Source organism: Nannospalax galili, unplaced genomic scaffold (genome assembly GCF_000622305.1).
Source record: "Nannospalax galili isolate Female #2095 unplaced genomic scaffold, S.galili_v1.0 scaffold550, whole genome shotgun sequence".
NCBI lineage: Eukaryota > Metazoa > Chordata > Mammalia > Rodentia > Spalacidae > Nannospalax > Nannospalax galili.
In genome coordinates this window covers 473007-491289 of record NW_008329138.1, presented here as the reverse complement: position 1 = coordinate 491289, position 18283 = coordinate 473007, and the positions used below count along the sequence as shown (strand labels likewise).

The 18283-nt window shown below is 38.6% G+C and overlaps 1 pseudogene; it reads right to left on the bottom strand.

The window, feature by feature from the left end:
* Positions 1 to 567: 567 nt before the first annotated feature.
* Positions 568 to 15560, bottom strand: LOC115070337 (annotated as a pseudogene).
* Between the last annotated feature and the right edge of the window lie 2723 nt (positions 15561 to 18283).

Genomic DNA, 18283 nt, shown 5'->3' with positions numbered 1-18283 from the left:
CATCAGGCTTTGAATCAAACACTTTTACTTGCTGAGCCATCTCACAGGCTCCCAAATGGAAATTCTTTATTACATTATAGTTCAATATAAATGTCAATGAGGAATCAATGTTTTCTTCTGAGTGTTGATAACTGAGCATAAATGCTGGCCGAAAATTATAGAACTACTTATTTTTCATTCATCCTACTTAAATAGTTTTGTCAGGTGCTAGTTATAAGAAATATCACAGTTAGGAGAATGTAACTATTACTGAGTGAGGACTGTGAGGGTATCTATAATCAACTATTTGATAGAATTCATAGTTATGAAGTGTGCTCCCCATATCTATAGCATTTGGATCTAGCCTCAATATATTATTTTTTAAAAATACATCTTTTTACTGTTAAGTCATAAAGATGTATCAAAATTAAAAGCAAAATTCATAGGGTAAGACTTAGGGAAATTGGAAGTGGGCACAGGGCAATTATGAGTTAATAAACACAGGAAGGACTGGGAGAGGGAGAGCAGTGAGACTACTGAAGATCTGAGGGGATGCGATCTAGTACACTTTTGATCGCTGACAGGCGCCTACCTAGGTAAAGAAATAACTGCCTCCATCTTCACCATACCCTCATCTTTCTCCACAGAGATACTGCTCTCTCTGCTCCTCTGACTCTTCATTCTTCATCTCCACTGGGGATGAGAAGGGCACATCTACTTCTTTGCTTCTTTCTTTCTCAAGTTTGTGCAGGCTTTTCAGTAGAGAATACATGTTTTGTTTTATTTGAGTCAGCTCTTTCTTTATGGTCTGAAGGTCATCACCTTTCATTTGTCCAGACTTGCAACAAGATGCCCATTGTTCACTTTTAGATTTAAAGTCACTTTTGCCCCTTCGTGAGAGGTTTCCAGACACATGGTGGCATTTATAGGGCACTGCAGCACCAGCAATTGGAGGAGGAGGAAAACACACCGGGTAGCTACAGATCCTGTTCTAATATCCCGCTAAAGGTCACAGCTCACATCAAAGTGGATCTGGGTAGAGGGGTGGCAGAAGGCTGTTCTGGTCTGCACCCCCATTCGTGCCGTAGATCCTTTCACACCTTCATTCCTCGGTTCACTTCTGACTCTGCAGCCCAATTGCCATCTAAAACCTGGCCAGAAATGCTTCTGCCATCTTCTGTTCTAATATCCTGGGCATTTAGCTTGTGAACAGACTGGGCAAATATCAAGCCCTTATGCACAGAGAATCCCACATTTTTGCTGGACTTGGAGAACACTGTCTCCACAGTTGGCTTCTTAACTACAAGAGTGCTGAGATTCCCAAAGGATGCAGGAATTCATGGAGTGAGGGTCTGTCTTCCTAGCAATTTCCTTTGATGATAAGATGCCAACAAAACTGACAATGTAGCTGCAGATCATAAAAGTCTGTGGAGGAAGAGTGCAAAGACATTCTGGCTCTCCTACTCCAAGGGGGGCTCTACCTGGAGATGGGAGCTGCAGGAAGAACACTGAGAGCACCAAACATTCAGGCTTCACTCTTCACAAAGTGGCTGCCTCAGATATCTCAGTACAACCAAATGATGTTTCTAGAATCAAGCCTCAGATCAGTGAAGAATAAAGCTATGGCAAGTCACAGATAGTCACAGAAAAAAAAGCTACTTGTAAGATCCGCCTAATGAACATTTTTCCTTCAATATGTAGAATAATTCAATAAATAAAAGCAGCTTATAAATGTGATCTAATTCTGAAGGCAAATGCTTCTCTGGTCACATTTACCATGTTCAGCATTTCAACACTGAGTCAAGATGTGATTCAAATTGTTGCTCTTCATGAGTCCAAGGTATAATGTGTTGATACGGAGGGTCAACTTTTCTATTTATCAGGCAATGACTTTTTCTACATTTATGGTCCATTATTACAAATCCCAATTTTCCTCATGACTTGCTGAATAATCTTAGACTCACAAAAATCTTGTATCCCCCTTTATAGATGTTCAGTCATGAAATAAGATCCCAGCAAGCATTTCTTCCTCACAGAGCTACCCTCCTTTCGTTACAAATTAAATGAAATTGTATTGTTTCTCCCAATTTAGTATGAAGCATCTCCTCAGCCATATCTAATGGCAACTGTACTTTTTGTATTTTTACATAGTGACAGTTAATCTTTTTTTCTTTTTCTTCCTTCTTTCCCTCCCTCCTCTCCCTTCTCTCTCTCTCTCTCTCTCTCTCTCTCTCTCTCTCTCTCTTATTTTGGGACAGGGTCTCACAAAGGTCAGGCTAGCCTTGAATGTCACCAAGGATGACCTTGATTTCCTGATCTTCCTGCCTCCCCCTCTGAAATGCTGGGATTGCAGATGTATACCAGCACGACTAGTTTAAAATCTGGATTGTCCACTTGACTAGATTGAGAGATACCAAGGGATTATCAGAGCACATTTTTGAAGAGGACTGTAAAGGAATTTTCAGAGAGAACTGGCATATGTGAAAGTCACCAACAGGAGAAGATTCACTTTGAATAGAGAGGGCGCCATCCGTAGGTGACGGGCCTAGAAGGAGCAAAAGTGGAAGAAGTGATGGTCGGTCATTACATGCATGCTCCACTGTCTTGAGTGAATCTCTCTTCCTGCTGCCACTGCTTGTGGCCATTTAACTCCAGCATCTCCAGCTGCCAATCTGTCAATGCAGACTCACATCAACCACTATCCAGGGTGTATCTATGCCTTCAACCTTCAGCCTCAGATTGGGACTGCATCATTGATTCCCATTCTTCTGAGGCTTCATTTCCTGGACCAAGTAGCTGCCAGTTTCTCTGCCTAGTGTGTGTGCATCTCACTTGCCTGTTCATCTGGAGAATCCTGGCTAATGCTAAGTGCAAGCAAAGCACACCCTGGTCATGAGCATTGTTTGATGAAGACGCCTTCTATTTTGCTGTCGCATATTAACTTCTTTGTGCACTGGACTTCTGTAGTGTCAACATGTCAGTCCTCCAGCTTACAATGAATTGACACTTGCTATGGAAGACAGTGACTTACTTCAAGAGAAATGATTTTGCCTGACTTTAAATTTTGAAAAATCATTAACAGCTTTAAAATGTTGTATAATATTAGAAACTAGGGGGGTAAATGAAACTGACCCTCTAAAATTGAAGGTTTTTGATATTCATGTTTTTAAATGTCGACCACATTTTTGAGTGATAAGCATTATTATGTGTAGTTCCAACTCTCTCAGCACCTTCATCATATTCATGGTGCAGTCCTCCTTAGTATAAACATGAATGATGTCATTCTCATTTTTAATATCTATTTAGTAGCATTGTGTTAAAATTTATGTCTTTTAACTAAATAACTATTACCATGAATTGAGCATTGTATTAGCTTTCTGTTGCTACATAGTATGCTACCACACTTTGGAGACAAATCATAGACATTTATTATCATACCACAGTCTGTAAGTCAGAAGTAGTGGTGAACCTGGCTAGACTCTCTCTGCCCAGGGTTTTACAAGATGAAAATCAAATAGCTAAGCTGGCTGAACTCTTCCACAGACGTGCTGGGGGAAACACTGTACTGCAATCTCATAAAGGTTTCCTGAAGAATTCCATGGCTTATGCTTTCAGGACTGGAGTTCCTTTATTTATTTATTTATTTATTTATTTATTTATTTATTTATTTATTATTTATTTTTGGAATCGAGTGGCCTTGTTGCTTCTCAAACTTCCCATATTCCTTCTTATCGGCTTCCTCCATGTTCAACACCTGCAACAACACACCAGGGTTTCCTTGGACTTTGTGTTTCTCTGACTGCTCTTTCTGCTGAGAACAGGAGAAGCTTTCTGCTTTGAGGCTGCCATGGGATCCCCTCAGGCCACTCTGAAACATGAGGGTTCTCAGGCCAACATAAAATACACATATAGAACCATGTCATAAATGGATAGATTTGGGAGAATTTTGAAAGATATGCTAAGGAATGCTTTTTAAAATATATCTACCATTCAGATCTATCACAAAATAATAGAGGACACATACGAATACTTCAAAAGCAAACATCAAATGAACATGGTCTGAAAGTACTAGGTGAACCCAAATAATTTTAACCTCTGTGCAAGAAACTTCAGGTGTGACTAAGAGTTTCTGAGCAAATGTGCAACACTGAAGACTCTTGTATTTAGAACTTGATATTTCTGTAAAATTTACCATTGTTCATACATGGAAGGTTGTAGAATAGTCATAAAATTGTTTATCTGTCTTTCCAAAACAAATCATCCTCTATCTAACTTGGTAGACAAGTCTCCTAGAAACACTCATCTAAATATTCATGATCCATTTTTCTTGCTGATCTTCACTGTCTTTCAACATTCCTACTGATATTCATGGCTAAATTCTCACCTGTAAAGTCATGCTATACCATACTTATTTCTCTGCAGTGCCACCTAGAAAATAAAATTTTCATTTTGCAACTGAATTTTCAGAAGTTTTACAAGTCATACATTAGTTGATCTCATAGTATCTGCCAATAATGATACCTACTCTTATTTCTGATGTTAAATACAAGCCTCTTTCAAATAATCTTGATATTTCAATGATGTTTGTTTCAAAACTTCTTTTAAATATTTTATATTGAGGAAAATCCTATAGTAATATTTTCTTATTCATTGACATTTTAATCTGTGCTCTTTGGAAAATAATACTTTAATTTGATAGCCCTTCTTGTGAGGATTAATTATAAACAAAATAGAAGGAACTCTATCAACAGTGAGTAGGTGACATCATGAGTAGATGAACCACGTGTATAAGCAGTTATTTCACATGAAGATCAAAGGTAATTTTTTCAACCTACATATGACATAGTGCTTCATTACTCAGATAAAAATAAATGTGAATGAAAATTTTGTCAATCTCTTACCATCAGTGGAGAATTCACAGGAATCTGTTGACATTACCTCGGTACACCATTCACTACTTCTTTTACTCTGACACTACAGATCTGACACTACTAAAGTAGTTACTCCCAACAGTGACTCCGCTGGCCCCTCTTTCTAGCCTGCACAAAGGAAAGAGCAGAAGTGCCAGGAACTCAGCATCCTCAGGGGGATGGTAGTGAGAGTTCTGGAAAAAAAAATCTCTAAAGTAATGATGAGCCCAATTCTTTAACAAGATGGTGCAATTTCTATGATCAAGTCCACTCTCTTCATTTCATAAGCAGTTCAGAAAAAGGGGCTCTAAAGATAATATAGGCAAAATAAGTCATTGTATGGAGAATTGCTACAAACACGTTTGTCACTTGTTCAACAAAAAGACAGCATCTGCCTTATCTTGAATTATATACAGAGATGTTACCAGAACTAGCAAAGTGACTTTAATCCTCTGTAATAGTTATATTTTGAGTACTGTGATCAAATACATGATAAGAACAATTTAAAGGATAAAGGATTTCTTCTGGCTTGCATTTCATAGGGATATATTATTCCATGGCAGGGAAATCATGGTGGCAGGTGGAAGAGGCCAGCTGATCACACTGTGTCCTTAGTCAGCAAGCAAAAAGAAAACAGTAGGTGGGACTGGGTTATAACAGCTCACCTCTAGTGATCCACTTCTTCCAGCAAGGCTCTGCCACCTAAAAGTCCTAAAGCCATCCAGAAGTACCTGCTGGGAACCAAGTGTTCAAACACATGACCCACGAGGGACATTTCACTCTCAAACCACAACACTGTGAGACACACATCTCTGTACAGATCATCATATTAAGAAACTGATGTCAGTCCTACTGCTCACTAAAGGCATTGTAAGATGTACACCCAAAGTTACAGTATGCCCAGAGCAAAACAGGGCATAGGTACGCTATTTCTGCCCAATTACCATTATGAAACAACACCTATTCATAACATAATCAAATCTGTCACATGTTCAGTGAAGACGAATGTAGACAGAGTGAGCAGCTCAAGTTGGGTGCAGCAGGATTTTGTTTAAATATTTTCTCAGTTTTGTTTTGCAATGTGAATCACAAAGGCAGAATGAAAGTTTGAATAAACAGCATGTATTATGTAAAAGACTGAAACATATTTTGCTGTTTTGACCTTTTGGATATGGTTTTCACACAGTTCTATCCTCTATGCACTTCTCTATGTCAGTTTCAGGTAGATGGAACAGGAAGTGAGGCACCAAAACATGAAGTATGCAAACCCTGTTTACGTACAGTGTCTGAAAAGCCCGACACAGCCATAATCTTTCACAGATTCAACTGTACAGGTTAAAGGGAAATCAAAACTGTGAGATAGTTAGGCAGCAAAAGGAAGAATGGGGAGTCAGGCATTGAGAGTCCCTGCCGGTCTCTGAGAGATGATAACCTGATTCCATTATGTGTAAGACTATTGGTTACGCTTAGCCTCTGAGATCTCTAGCTTTTGGACAAAACAAGTTAATGTAATAAATCAAAACAAGTATTTTCATGAGGGGTTACTTTCTTTACCCCAAACTTTGCCAGAAGAAAAGAGGTTTGTCATCAGGGAGAGAGCTTGGAATCTTTAGACTCACTTGTCTTCCAATAGCCAACAAAATACATCTCTCTCAGAAGTCATCGCTGCCAACACAAATTCACTTCAGGCAGTATGTATTTCAATAGATAATAAACTGAATGGATTAGATGCTGGAGTTGCTACGTTAGGAAGCCAGATGGAAGCCCAGATCAAACACAGAATGGCCAGGAGGCATGGTAAAGACAGAGGCAGAGGAGACCTCCACCTGCCTCTCTCACAAAGCTATCAAAGGCAGAGAAGTCTTTCAGCTTTGGAGGGAAAGCCCAAGCAGAAGTGAGGGGAAGCCATAGCAAGTGCATGTACTTTTTCTCCCTTGAATTATCCTGTCATTTTCAAAGAACATAATGTTGTACAGTGAGGAAAATCCTATATATAAGGTACATATCATCAGTTAAAATTAAATCAACCTCTTAACCATCATTTTCAACCTCTACTTTAACCCATAGTTTATATTTTTCAGATACAAAGTCTCTTTTTTTTTCTTTCTTCGCCCCCTATATATTTTTGGGGAAAGGTGGGTTTGGATAGTAAAATAGTCAACATTATAGAACAGGAAAGAGAAATGGAGTGAATTGTAAAATTCAGAAGATAGAAACGTTACAGAATTTTAATTGGAAGAATATGTGCTCATAAGGAAGTACTAAAGGGAGCCAGGCATTGCAGGAACACAGGGTCTCTTTCAGCATCATGAATAATGCTGCTGTTCGAGTCTGAACACAAAGTGGAATTTCCCTTATTGACTATTCCAGTGGTCAGATAATATTTGCCACTGTAAGCCCTTCATGAGTGAAGAGGAAGCCAAATAATAGATTTATCTTAGACAAAGTACTCCGTTTATTAACTTTGTCTCCTGAATTGTGACAGTCAATCCCAGCAGATGTTTGAATTTTCCTTGTTATCCATCACGCAGACTTCTACATAAACCATAGCATCAAACACTCTACATATGCATCCATGTGTTTTCTTTTGACTCTTTAATTGGAATGATATTATTACTATACTCACTTAGTATTTCTTGAACACCCACATGAGTGCATCACACAGCTGCAGAATATAAAAAGGCATTCTAAATACTATACAGATATCTGATTTTTTTTTCAAATAACAAAACTGCCTTTACTCACATATAATAGGTTATTACCTAAGAAATGTTTCATTTGTTTAGTCTTGCATGGTTACTTATTTTACAAAATTAGATCAATTTTAATGACTCCATTAAATTGCAGTCTCCATTTAGAAAATGAACAAAATAAATCTATTTTTTAAGTAGTTAAAAAGCATGAAAATAAGACTTGGCAGAAGGCTCAGTTATTTCTATAGAGTGTGAATAAAAACAGAAATAAGAAAGAGACATGTAGTTAAAATCCAGATGTTAGTAGTTTCAAGGGAAAAAAAAAGTTTCCACAACAACATAATTTTAAGATAAAAGAAAAAAAAGTCAGTAAAAGACAAATATCACTATGATAATAATCAGAGATCCTTTTGCTATGTAAGTATCAAAAGGCATGCGGCTAACTGTTGGGTGCCACTCCTGGTATTTTACAACATCCACATGGGTCTCTTCCACCTCCTGTTAGGAGTACTCATTTGATGCCCTCTGACTCTTCACAGATCTGCAACCTGTGAGTTCTTTACCAGGGATTCTAGTTAAGCTACATCCAAGCAGGGATCTAGTTCATTATGTTGCACTTAATATAAATCATTTTTCATTATTTCTCCTTATATTAGAATACTGTCTCTTTTTTTCCTCAGTGATATATGAAGTGGCCTTATACATTGAACATTTCTGCCTCATTCAAATTTCTGCATGAAAACCTAACTGCCAATGTGACAAAGAATTCAAACAGGACTCTGAGAACTGACTAAGTAAATCTTAACAACTCCATCTCTGTGAATTATATTAACTCCCTTAAATATAGATTCAGGAGATGGCCAGCTCCTTTCCCCTGGTGGGGATGGAGCAAAGAGAAAAATCTATAAAAGTGTATGTTGTCCAGAAGAATGGCATCAGGCTTGTTCAAAATAAAAGTCCTCCAGTACCAGCTTTGTTCTGTTGGTCAGTTCCTGCTCATATCTTAGTTCTTGGGTCACAGATGAAAACTGAATTTACAGAACTATAAAAGAATATTCTATATGTTAAGAGATAGGAAGTCAAAGGGAGAAAGAAGCAGGTAAATTTGAATCCAGTGAGGGTGAGGGTGAGGGCAAATTCCACAGCAATGCATTGGTCACACAAGGATTTTACATTTTTATCTTCAGGGCTAATGGAAGCTGCTAAACCATTTTGAGAGAATGAATGATGTAATCTAATTTAAGTTTTAAGATCACCTGGGCTGCTGTGTGGAGAGGAAAGGGGATTTGAAAAGGAGAGAGAGCAGCTTGGGAGACCAAACTGGAGATTACTACAGCTCTCTAGGTGCCATAGCCTTTCAGGAGTATATCCTTAAAAATAATCATGAGCAGAACATTCTAATTTACAAGGATGTTCTTCCCAGGATACAAGGATTGTCAAGACCTCAAGAGCAAAAAGTGACTTATTAATATTCTTTAAAGTCATCATCCTGTCCCCTAAAATTCTCCATTATCTGGGCTAGGGATAATGTGCTTGCCCCTCCTGGAACAACTTCACTCTCCTCACCTGCTCTGCCTTGTTGACCGGCCCATACTAAGTGATTGTGGGCTCATCATTAATCCAGAGGGCACCTATGGCTCTTCTTTTCGGGGATTGGATAAACAGGGGTAGGAGGGATGAAGGAAACTATTGTTCATGTTTTCTCTTGCTCTGTCTCAGGGACTTTACAAGGTGAAGAATCTTTGTCTTGGGGTTAAATACTCTAAATGCACCTGTTCTGGCCCTGAGTGGGCCTTTTGCATACCCACAGAGGTCATCAGTAGAACAGATGGCTATGCCCAAAGAATGCATCCTCCCCATTCTGAACTACACTCCTGGTAAACGAGGCTTTGTGATTCCTTTGTATCTAAATCTGCTGTAGCTGGGCATTGTCATCTCAGCACTCTGGAAGGCTGAGGCAAGAGAACTGATACAAGCTCAAGGCCAGCCTTGGTGACACAGTGTGTTCAAGGCCAGTCAGGTATACTCAGCAAATCCCAATCCAATAAATAAATAAATAAATAAATAAATAAATAAATAAATAAAGCATCTCTAAACCTCCTAACTTCTCTATGGTTCCCAGATACCAGCCTACAGGGACAGAAAGTATGACTTAGAAAATCAGGAAACAACATCAGTGCACAGACTTGTTTTTCTTTCTAATTAAATACACATACATACATATGAAAATAAGTCTGTTAATATACACAGAAAGCTCCAAAACTATTGTCTGTAATATTTTTCTTTTATTTTCCACTGCATTTTTTCTGTTATTAAGTTATAGAATTCACAATCCAATTACTTTTAAGAACAATGGAGATTTGAAAACATTTTTAGCAGGTATTTTAGAAATATCTAGTACAGGAAAATGGCTAAAAAGAGACAGACCAAGAATACAAAGATGCCTAAATAAAACATTGCCAGGAAGCTGAGAATCAGATTTAGTAAGTGCTTGCCATCCAAGCATAAGGACCAGAATTTAGAGTCCAGAACTCACATATAAGAGTGGGTGTGGGGCTTGAGAGATGATGCAGCAGTTGAGTGTTTATTGCTCTTCAGAGGACTCAAGTTCAGAAACCAGCACGCACATTGGGTGACACACAACCACCTGTAACTCCACGTCTGGGGATTCAACACCCTCATCTGGCCTCCAGGACACCTACATACATTAAACATATAAAAGTACACGTGCAACATAAATTTTCAGTTTTTTTAAAGCCTGGGCATGGTGGCATGCATTTATAATCCAAGTACCGTGGAAGCATAAAAAGGGAGCTCCATGGAGTTCACTTCTCAACCAGCCTAGTTTACTCTTTATTTTTATTTTATGTGTATGAGTGTTTTGCCTGCATGCATGTAAATGCATGTGTCATACAACAATACCTGCAGAAGCCAGAAGAGGGCATTGAATCCCTTGGAACTGGAGTTATAGATAACTGTTAGCTGCCATACAGATGCTGGGAAATGAAACCAGGTCCTCACTGAACCATGTCTCCTGCCCTGCCAAGCATCCTAGTTTAAATCTCTGAACCTCAGACCAATGAGGGATCCTGCCACCGTATGCACATATATGTGCACACACACACACACACACACACACACACACACACACACACACTCACACACACATCCCACACAAAGACAGTCCAGCTCTATCATTTTAACAGAAAATGCCATTAGGGCTTCTAGCACTTCTGTAACACCAAACTCTGTGCTTAGCTTGTTCAGGATTCTATATCCTGTACATTTAGAACACTTTCTAAGCTGCTGTGGTTTAGACTCTCATCCCCACTGTGATGATGCATAGATCATTTAGGAGATGAGTCTAGAGAGATGGCCTTCAATCATTGGTGGTACTACCCTTAGAAACAGTGTCTGTACTTTAGGGCCACCCTTAGAAGCTCTTGTGAAAGGATAACTATTAGAGCCTGAACCTGGAGCTTCTCAACTCTCTGAAATATTATACGGAATTGAGGTCTCCTGCTCCCACCTGTGCTCCTAGCATTGCCACCAACCATGCTGTGGCTTAGCCAAGAGGGCTAGAACCCAACCTGAGCTGATTCTACAGCATGCCCTTGAACCTGCAAAACTACTTTTCTTTATGAAGTTAGCATTCTCAGGTATTTTATTATAGCAATGGAAAACTGACTGTTACACAAATGATACAGGAAAAATTTGGTTCCCCTCTTATGGTTCTTGTACATATTAAATAATTTAGTAATGAACTCAAACATGAGCTTGAGAGCAATTTTATTAAAATACAAAAACAAAATACTTGGGGCAGGCAAGCTGCAAGTTTCATCAGCTGACTGGAGGAGAAGCATGGAGGAGAGAAGAAAGAGAGTGCAGTCCTGTTAAACACAGTACACAAGCAGCCACAAGGTGGGAAGGGCGACTTTACAGGAAGAGTCAGGAAGCTCAAAATATTTAGGAAGCCCAAGTGTTAGGGAACACATGCATAAAATCCAGACAGAAAGAAAAGAAGTTGTGCCTTTCTGAATAATTTAGAAAAGTAGGCTGACTTCCAAAGCTGCATGGCTGGAACATGGTGAGCTAAGGCTAAGGGGTGGGAACTTGGAAGGAAAAGTACATTAAAAGTACATCTCATTGTAGGAAAAATTATTCTGCTATCTCTTCAGCATGACTTAAGGACTAATTTTCTAGGGGTGGTTGGGTCTCCACCCAGACCAGAGTTTCTGTTCTCTTGACCAGAAGGAATTTTCTTTTAATGGAATTTTACTGCTATTCTAACACAGGTATTATCTGAATAATGGAGTTCACAAAGTTCCCAAAATATTTACTTTCAATTAATTACATTACACAAATCATTACTGAGTGGCCAACTCGTATCAGACATGATTTTGTAGTACTTATAGAGAAGCAATGTGCAAATCAAAATTCTGCTTTTAGAGTTTATGTAATTTTTGAGAGAGAGTAAACAAGTAAGCAGGAAACGGCTAAGTTCATGTAGTACTGATTATAGTGTTAAGACAAAAGATTGAAGTGCCTGAAAAAAGAATGACTATCAATTACAGAGTCAGCAGAGTCCTTTTCAATTAGCTGTCATAAGTTGAGCCTACAACATGAATGTTTATGGTAGATAGAATTATGAATTCAAATTTTCTCAATGGAAAATGAGTTTCACTTTTGTAAGCATCACAGAGAAAGGATATGAGAATAGGATGCATATTCTGGGACTAACTCACAATTGGTTGTGGAACCCCAACAGGAGTTCAGAAATCTGAAGTCTTTAGTAAAACACCAAAGATTCAACAATAGATCATAGAAAAGATAACTGGCCACATCCTAGGTATCAACAAGATTATATTGTACATTGGATTCTCTCTGTGCCAACAATCCCCAAAGCTAGTGGTATGGAAAGAGGCTGCAACTTGCTTATTTATGTCTGAAGCATGACACGGAGCCAGCTTTAGCACCACATCTAGGTTTCACAGATTGTTTGATGGCATGTAGTTATCTACCAGTGTGGTTAATGGTTCGGATAAAAATATGACAGATGACAGATTCTAAGGGCATCAAATGGGTTACATGAAGAAAGGGAGTCAGGCTGACTTAAGGATTTTATTGCCCTGGGAGAGGATTTATTTCTGGGGTTGAACTCAAAATTCATGTACATACATATGAAATGGATCGATTATTTCATAAAGATTTTTCTTTTGCTACAGAGCTGTGAATTATAATATTGCCTTTCCTTAACCAGTTTTTCTCAGAAGCTACATTTGAATGGAAGGAGGTGTCTTCGCAGATGTATGTATAAACCCTTCCTACTAACAGCCTCAGAGGAAACAGTGAAGAGCTCCTGTCATCCACTCTTCCCATTTTGCCTTTGTGTCTTTTATTTCCACTTTGTGCCTGCAGGCTAGACTTGATAAATCAGCACTGTAGATTGAAGATAAGAAGATACGGCCAGCTGATAGGATAAAACTGACTGTTTTTCATTTTCATGTATTGAAATTCATTTAGGATGTAACTAACTGGTCTCATGGACATGGAAAGTTTCTTAGCAATTGGTTCTAGATTAATGGGCTGTTCTGCTTGCCAAAACATATTTATAAAGATTACACTGAATTTCATGCATTGACACATCATCTTTTTGATAGGCATATCTAATGTGTATGCTTTTTATTCAAAGGCAGACAAATTTGAAAAGGAATAAACATTTCCTACATTGTCACTTGGTGATACAGTATCAATGTTTAACTGTAAGTGATGAGCTTTTCTTTGAAGAAATGATACTACTTAGAAGTGCTGTGTTAAAGTCATATGAAGTAATTCTGATAGTAAGCTTTTTTTAAAAGATAGAAAGTGTTAAAGGGATTATTGTAAAAGTGATCATTACATAAATATAAAAACATATCACTGAATTTAAAATACACTGCACAGATTTTTAGAAATCATTAAATACATGTTCCAGAAAGGCCCCCAAATTAAACAATAAATATATAAATAAATAAAAGCATAATACATGAATGGTTATGAAACCATTAGCCTCTCTTCTTTGATCAGAGAATATTATGAGACTTAAAAGAGCAGTCGACAAAGTACTCTATGGAAGCGTCTCTGAATTAGGACACAGGTGGTCTTTGTCTCTTCTTTATGGGTAGTTAACAAATTAGTTATATGTCCTTAAGAATTCTATTTAATCTAACTGCAGCACAATTACCCATATCTATAAACCATCTGGGAGTAGAATTTAGTCAATTTTTTTTTATTTCACATTTATCTGGTGCTTCCACCTTCCCCTAAAAAGGTCACATTTGAAATGTATATCTTATAGCTCACAGTCAGATCTGTTGTGCCCACAAGCAATAATATGTGCAGTAGTCTTCTAGGGTTGCCATAGCAACACATCACTGAGTGAGTAGCTAAAGAACAGACATATGTGCCTCACCATTTTTCAACTGGAAAGTCCAGGAGACGGATGTTGGAGGGCCCAGTTTCTCCAGGTGTCACTCCTGCCACTCTGTTGGACTTTTCTCTGTTTACACATATACACACATCCTGGTTTCTATCCTTTCTATTGTTAGTGAATAAATCTTACTGAAGTAGGGTCCACCCTTATGATTTCTGAACCTTAATTAAATCTTTAAAGACTCTGTTTTCAAAGTCACTCACTTTGGAGGTTACAGATTCAACATCAGAATAACTGGTGATATATTTCAATGTATAGAAATAAACTTTAAAAAACATTTTATTTACTATTTTTATTTTATGTGTATGTTAGGAAGGTATTGCCTGCATGTAAATACACCCATGTTGTGGAATACCCACGGATGTCAGAAGAGGGCATTGGATTCCCCTGGAACTAGAATTAGGGATGGTAGTTAGCCTCCATGTGGGTGCTGGGAATAGAACCTCGGTGTGCTGCAAGAGCAGCCAGGGCTCTTAATCTCTGAGTCATCTCTCCAGCCCCAAGAAATGCACATCTTCTTTTTTAATTACTTTTTTTAATTACTCCAAAGTGAGGCAATTTTTAAAACACATTTTTCTAGAAATAACTGGAAGTAGGTTACATAAATTATATATATATATCCATAAATATTTATACACAATGAAGTTTAAGGAGGGGAAATAGGAATAAGAAATCAAAGACCAAAGGATTTGGCAACATATGGTCAACTTCGATGGAATAATGAAAGTTTCCATTAGCTCTGTTTTTTTTGTTTTTACATCCTAACAAGTTTATTGGGCTTGCTAACAGCATGGGGTGGGGGCTTATTTACAGAAGAGTGGGCATTCCCCCATTTATGTCTGCACTGGACTTCTAATAGACCAGGGATACCATAAAATTTCCAAAACTCTATACTTAGGTATGTAAAAAAACTTTTGTATTTCCATTTTATGGTTCTGCATATGTACATACAAGTGCGCACACCCATTTTCACTTTACAATTGTAGATCCCTGTGTGTGTATATGTATATCTGCATATTTTATTTTTGGATTCAAGTTAGGATTCCCAAATTGATCATCCTGAGATCCTTGAAGTACTGCCTCCTTAAGGGACTTGACATATGATCCTAAATTTCATAAGTTCCAGTTTCAACATATGAAAAAGAAAAAGAAAAGCATCCCAAATCCACAAGTTATAATTCAATCCTAAAATTACCTGATTTGCATTCTTATTTGTGTAATGTGGCAGGACGGGAAGCTAACCCCTACAGTATTTGCAGTAAATACATTCCAGCAGCTCACCTTTCTCTTCATAAGTCTTGTCTGTGAGGCATGGTGGTCTAGCATCTGCCAGAGGTTCTGAAGAGTGAATCTTTGCCATACTTCAGCATTATCTTTGATTCTGGAATTCTTCTGATTTTGGATGCCCTTCGTAGTGGCATTACTTTGTAAGGAATAATAGTTGTCAGCTTCATGGTCATCAGCTAGAACTCTGCACCCTCCCTCTAGTCCTGTGGCTTCGGGCATTAGTGTGCACGGGTGTTGTCATCCTTTCTACATGTCAGAAACACTAGTGAATATTCTTGTATCCACAGAATTTCAAATGGAAATTCTCAGTAGTGTTCTCAAGCCCCTTGAGGAAAGCTCTCGTTTATGCACACTTCTCAGAGACCTGCTCTGGGCACCTGAACTGTTCTGCTTCAAGTGATGGTATGTTAAAAGGCAAGCTGATTGTAGTGCTTCTGCTTTTTAAAACAGCACAATCTCATAGTTCTCAAATGTGCTCCGAAGTGTCAAAGGATCTCACCTTTTGACTGAGATGGGGGCAGAGCCCAGCGCTCAGTAACAGTGAGCAAAGACACAGATACTACCAAAGTTCTGCCAAAACCTCAACTCTTATCTAAATGAAGCCATCCCCCCAGAGATCCTCTTTATTCTGGTGAATGAAATTGGCTAATGAGTAATTATATTCCCAATTTCATGCTATCATTACAATTTGCACATTGACTGTAACCTGTGTTATGTGTGTAGTCCTTGAAATGTGTCCAATGCAAAAAATTTTTAAATGTATAGCACTGTCCAGAAGCTGTGATATGTCATAATTCACAGATTTCTGTGGTAAGCTCTGTCTAGGCAGTTCTGCCCTAATGCCAAGCATAAGGGAGGACGCCATTTGAGTTCCGGTTTGGAGAGCTAGGATTCACATAGGTCACTGTGCCTGAAGTGCTAGTGGAGAGAAGACTCTTCGTCTCAGAACATAGTCTCCGACTATTTTTTCCCTTGTTTTTTTCATCTTGTAGTTGTGAATTTATTACTTTTGCTTTATGGTAACATATCTATCTATAAGGCAAAAAGAAATGAAAATTAAGTTATATAACAGCAGTTATATGCATTCCTACCAATATTTCAGCCACATCATTCAGTTTAAGATCATGTTATTGGTTCTTCTCTATTAATTACTTTTTAGGTACTTTTTCTACAGTTTGTTCTTTAGCAATTCTGTTCATGTGTATAATGCAATCTGACTGCTCTCTCCTTCCAAACTCTCACCCCTAGCAATCTCCCCTCATCCCTACCATTTCGCAGACTCATGACTGTTGGTGCTGTTTTGTCCCATTGGGTTGGGACCATCTGTTGGAACCTGATGGGGTCAACAGTGAGTTCACAACTGAAGGCAATAACTTCTCCTCCCTGAATGTACCAATATCAAACAGTTCAGAATCTATCAGTATCAAACAGTGAGCAGGAGAGTCACAAATCCCTCCTCCACCCATCCAAGACTGTTGATGGGCAGCTGTTGTCTGCAGCTGCTGGGAGTTTGTGATTGCAGTGGCTGTGTCTTGCCCAGAAAAATGGTGTTCTGAGGCCTTGCTCCCTGTCTTCTAGCTCTTACATTCTTTCTACCCCCTCTTCTAGAGTGTTCTCTGAGCCTCAGAGGGGATGCCGTAAATATCTTGTTTATCACTGAGCAGTCAGCCATTATTCTCAAGACCTTGTATACCATATCTATAGGTGTTTTCATTCACCACCACTCACAGGAAGGAGAGGCTTCTCTGATTAGGCTGAGAGTATTAATCACCTATGACTATAAGCATATTCAGAAGGCGGCATGCTGCTATGTCAATGTCGCTACATAGCAGCATTCAGTCCCCCTTTACCACAGCTTACCCTCCATGATTTTTTTATTACACTTTATTTATTATGCAGCTGTATTTGTGCAAGTACCATAGTGGATGTGTGAAGTCAGAGGACAACTTATGAGATCAGCAAGAATGTATTCTCTCCATTTACCCTGTGGGGGTGCTGGGATCAAACTCGGGTCATCAGGCTTGGGAGTAAGTACTTTTACCCACTTAGCCATCTCAATGACCTTTGCCAAGGGTTTTTAACCAGGTTTACAGTTCCAGAAATGGATTCTTTCCTATGGCAAGGTCCTCAAATTAAATCAAAGAACAACTGGTTACTCCTAAAACAGTAGAGCCACTATTGTCTTTATAAGTTCTTTGCCGTCTCTACTCGGGGGAATGAAATCTGAAACTGAACCAAAATAAACTTCTCCCAGAAGCAGTTTCTGTCAGAGATTTTGGTCCCAATAACCCAAAAGCAGTTAAAACAGTTTCCATTTAGTAAAGAATTAGAGAAGAGACAGAGAAAGAAGGAAAGAATATATAGAGGGATATTTGCTGAAAATTAAAATACAAATATTTTAATCTCGGCTACATTTGTTTATATTATTGAGACCTGTACTTTCATAGCATGAGCCTCACCTTTCGGTCTGTATTTCTGCCAGATGTGTCACACATCTGAGAAGTCTTTGCATCCATAAGACAGAGAGGCAACCCAGCTTAGAGACAACTTTAGTGATCGGTGGATTTCCTTAATGAACATGACACTCTTTGGCTTCATGGTATAGTAGGCATACATAGGACTTTTTCATGGAATCCAAGACCAAGTTGATAAAATCTACCAGGAGACATATATGAACAGCTCGTCACCATGGAAGATCCTGGGAACAATCCTTGTGCCTCACAGAAATGGAAGAACGGTCTAATAACTTGTGTTTTGGCATGCCCCACCAGTGAATAATTGCGGTCACAAACCCACCTCAGAAGTTGCCAGTATATAGCAGTGTGGCCGTGTTCTTACTCTGGTTCTGGAGTGGTCTTGGCAGGTGGCCTGGTTAGTTTTGTGGTCAACTTGTGAGGCTGGACTGTTTAAGAAAGGTAGCCGAGTGAAAAAAGAGCGAGCCA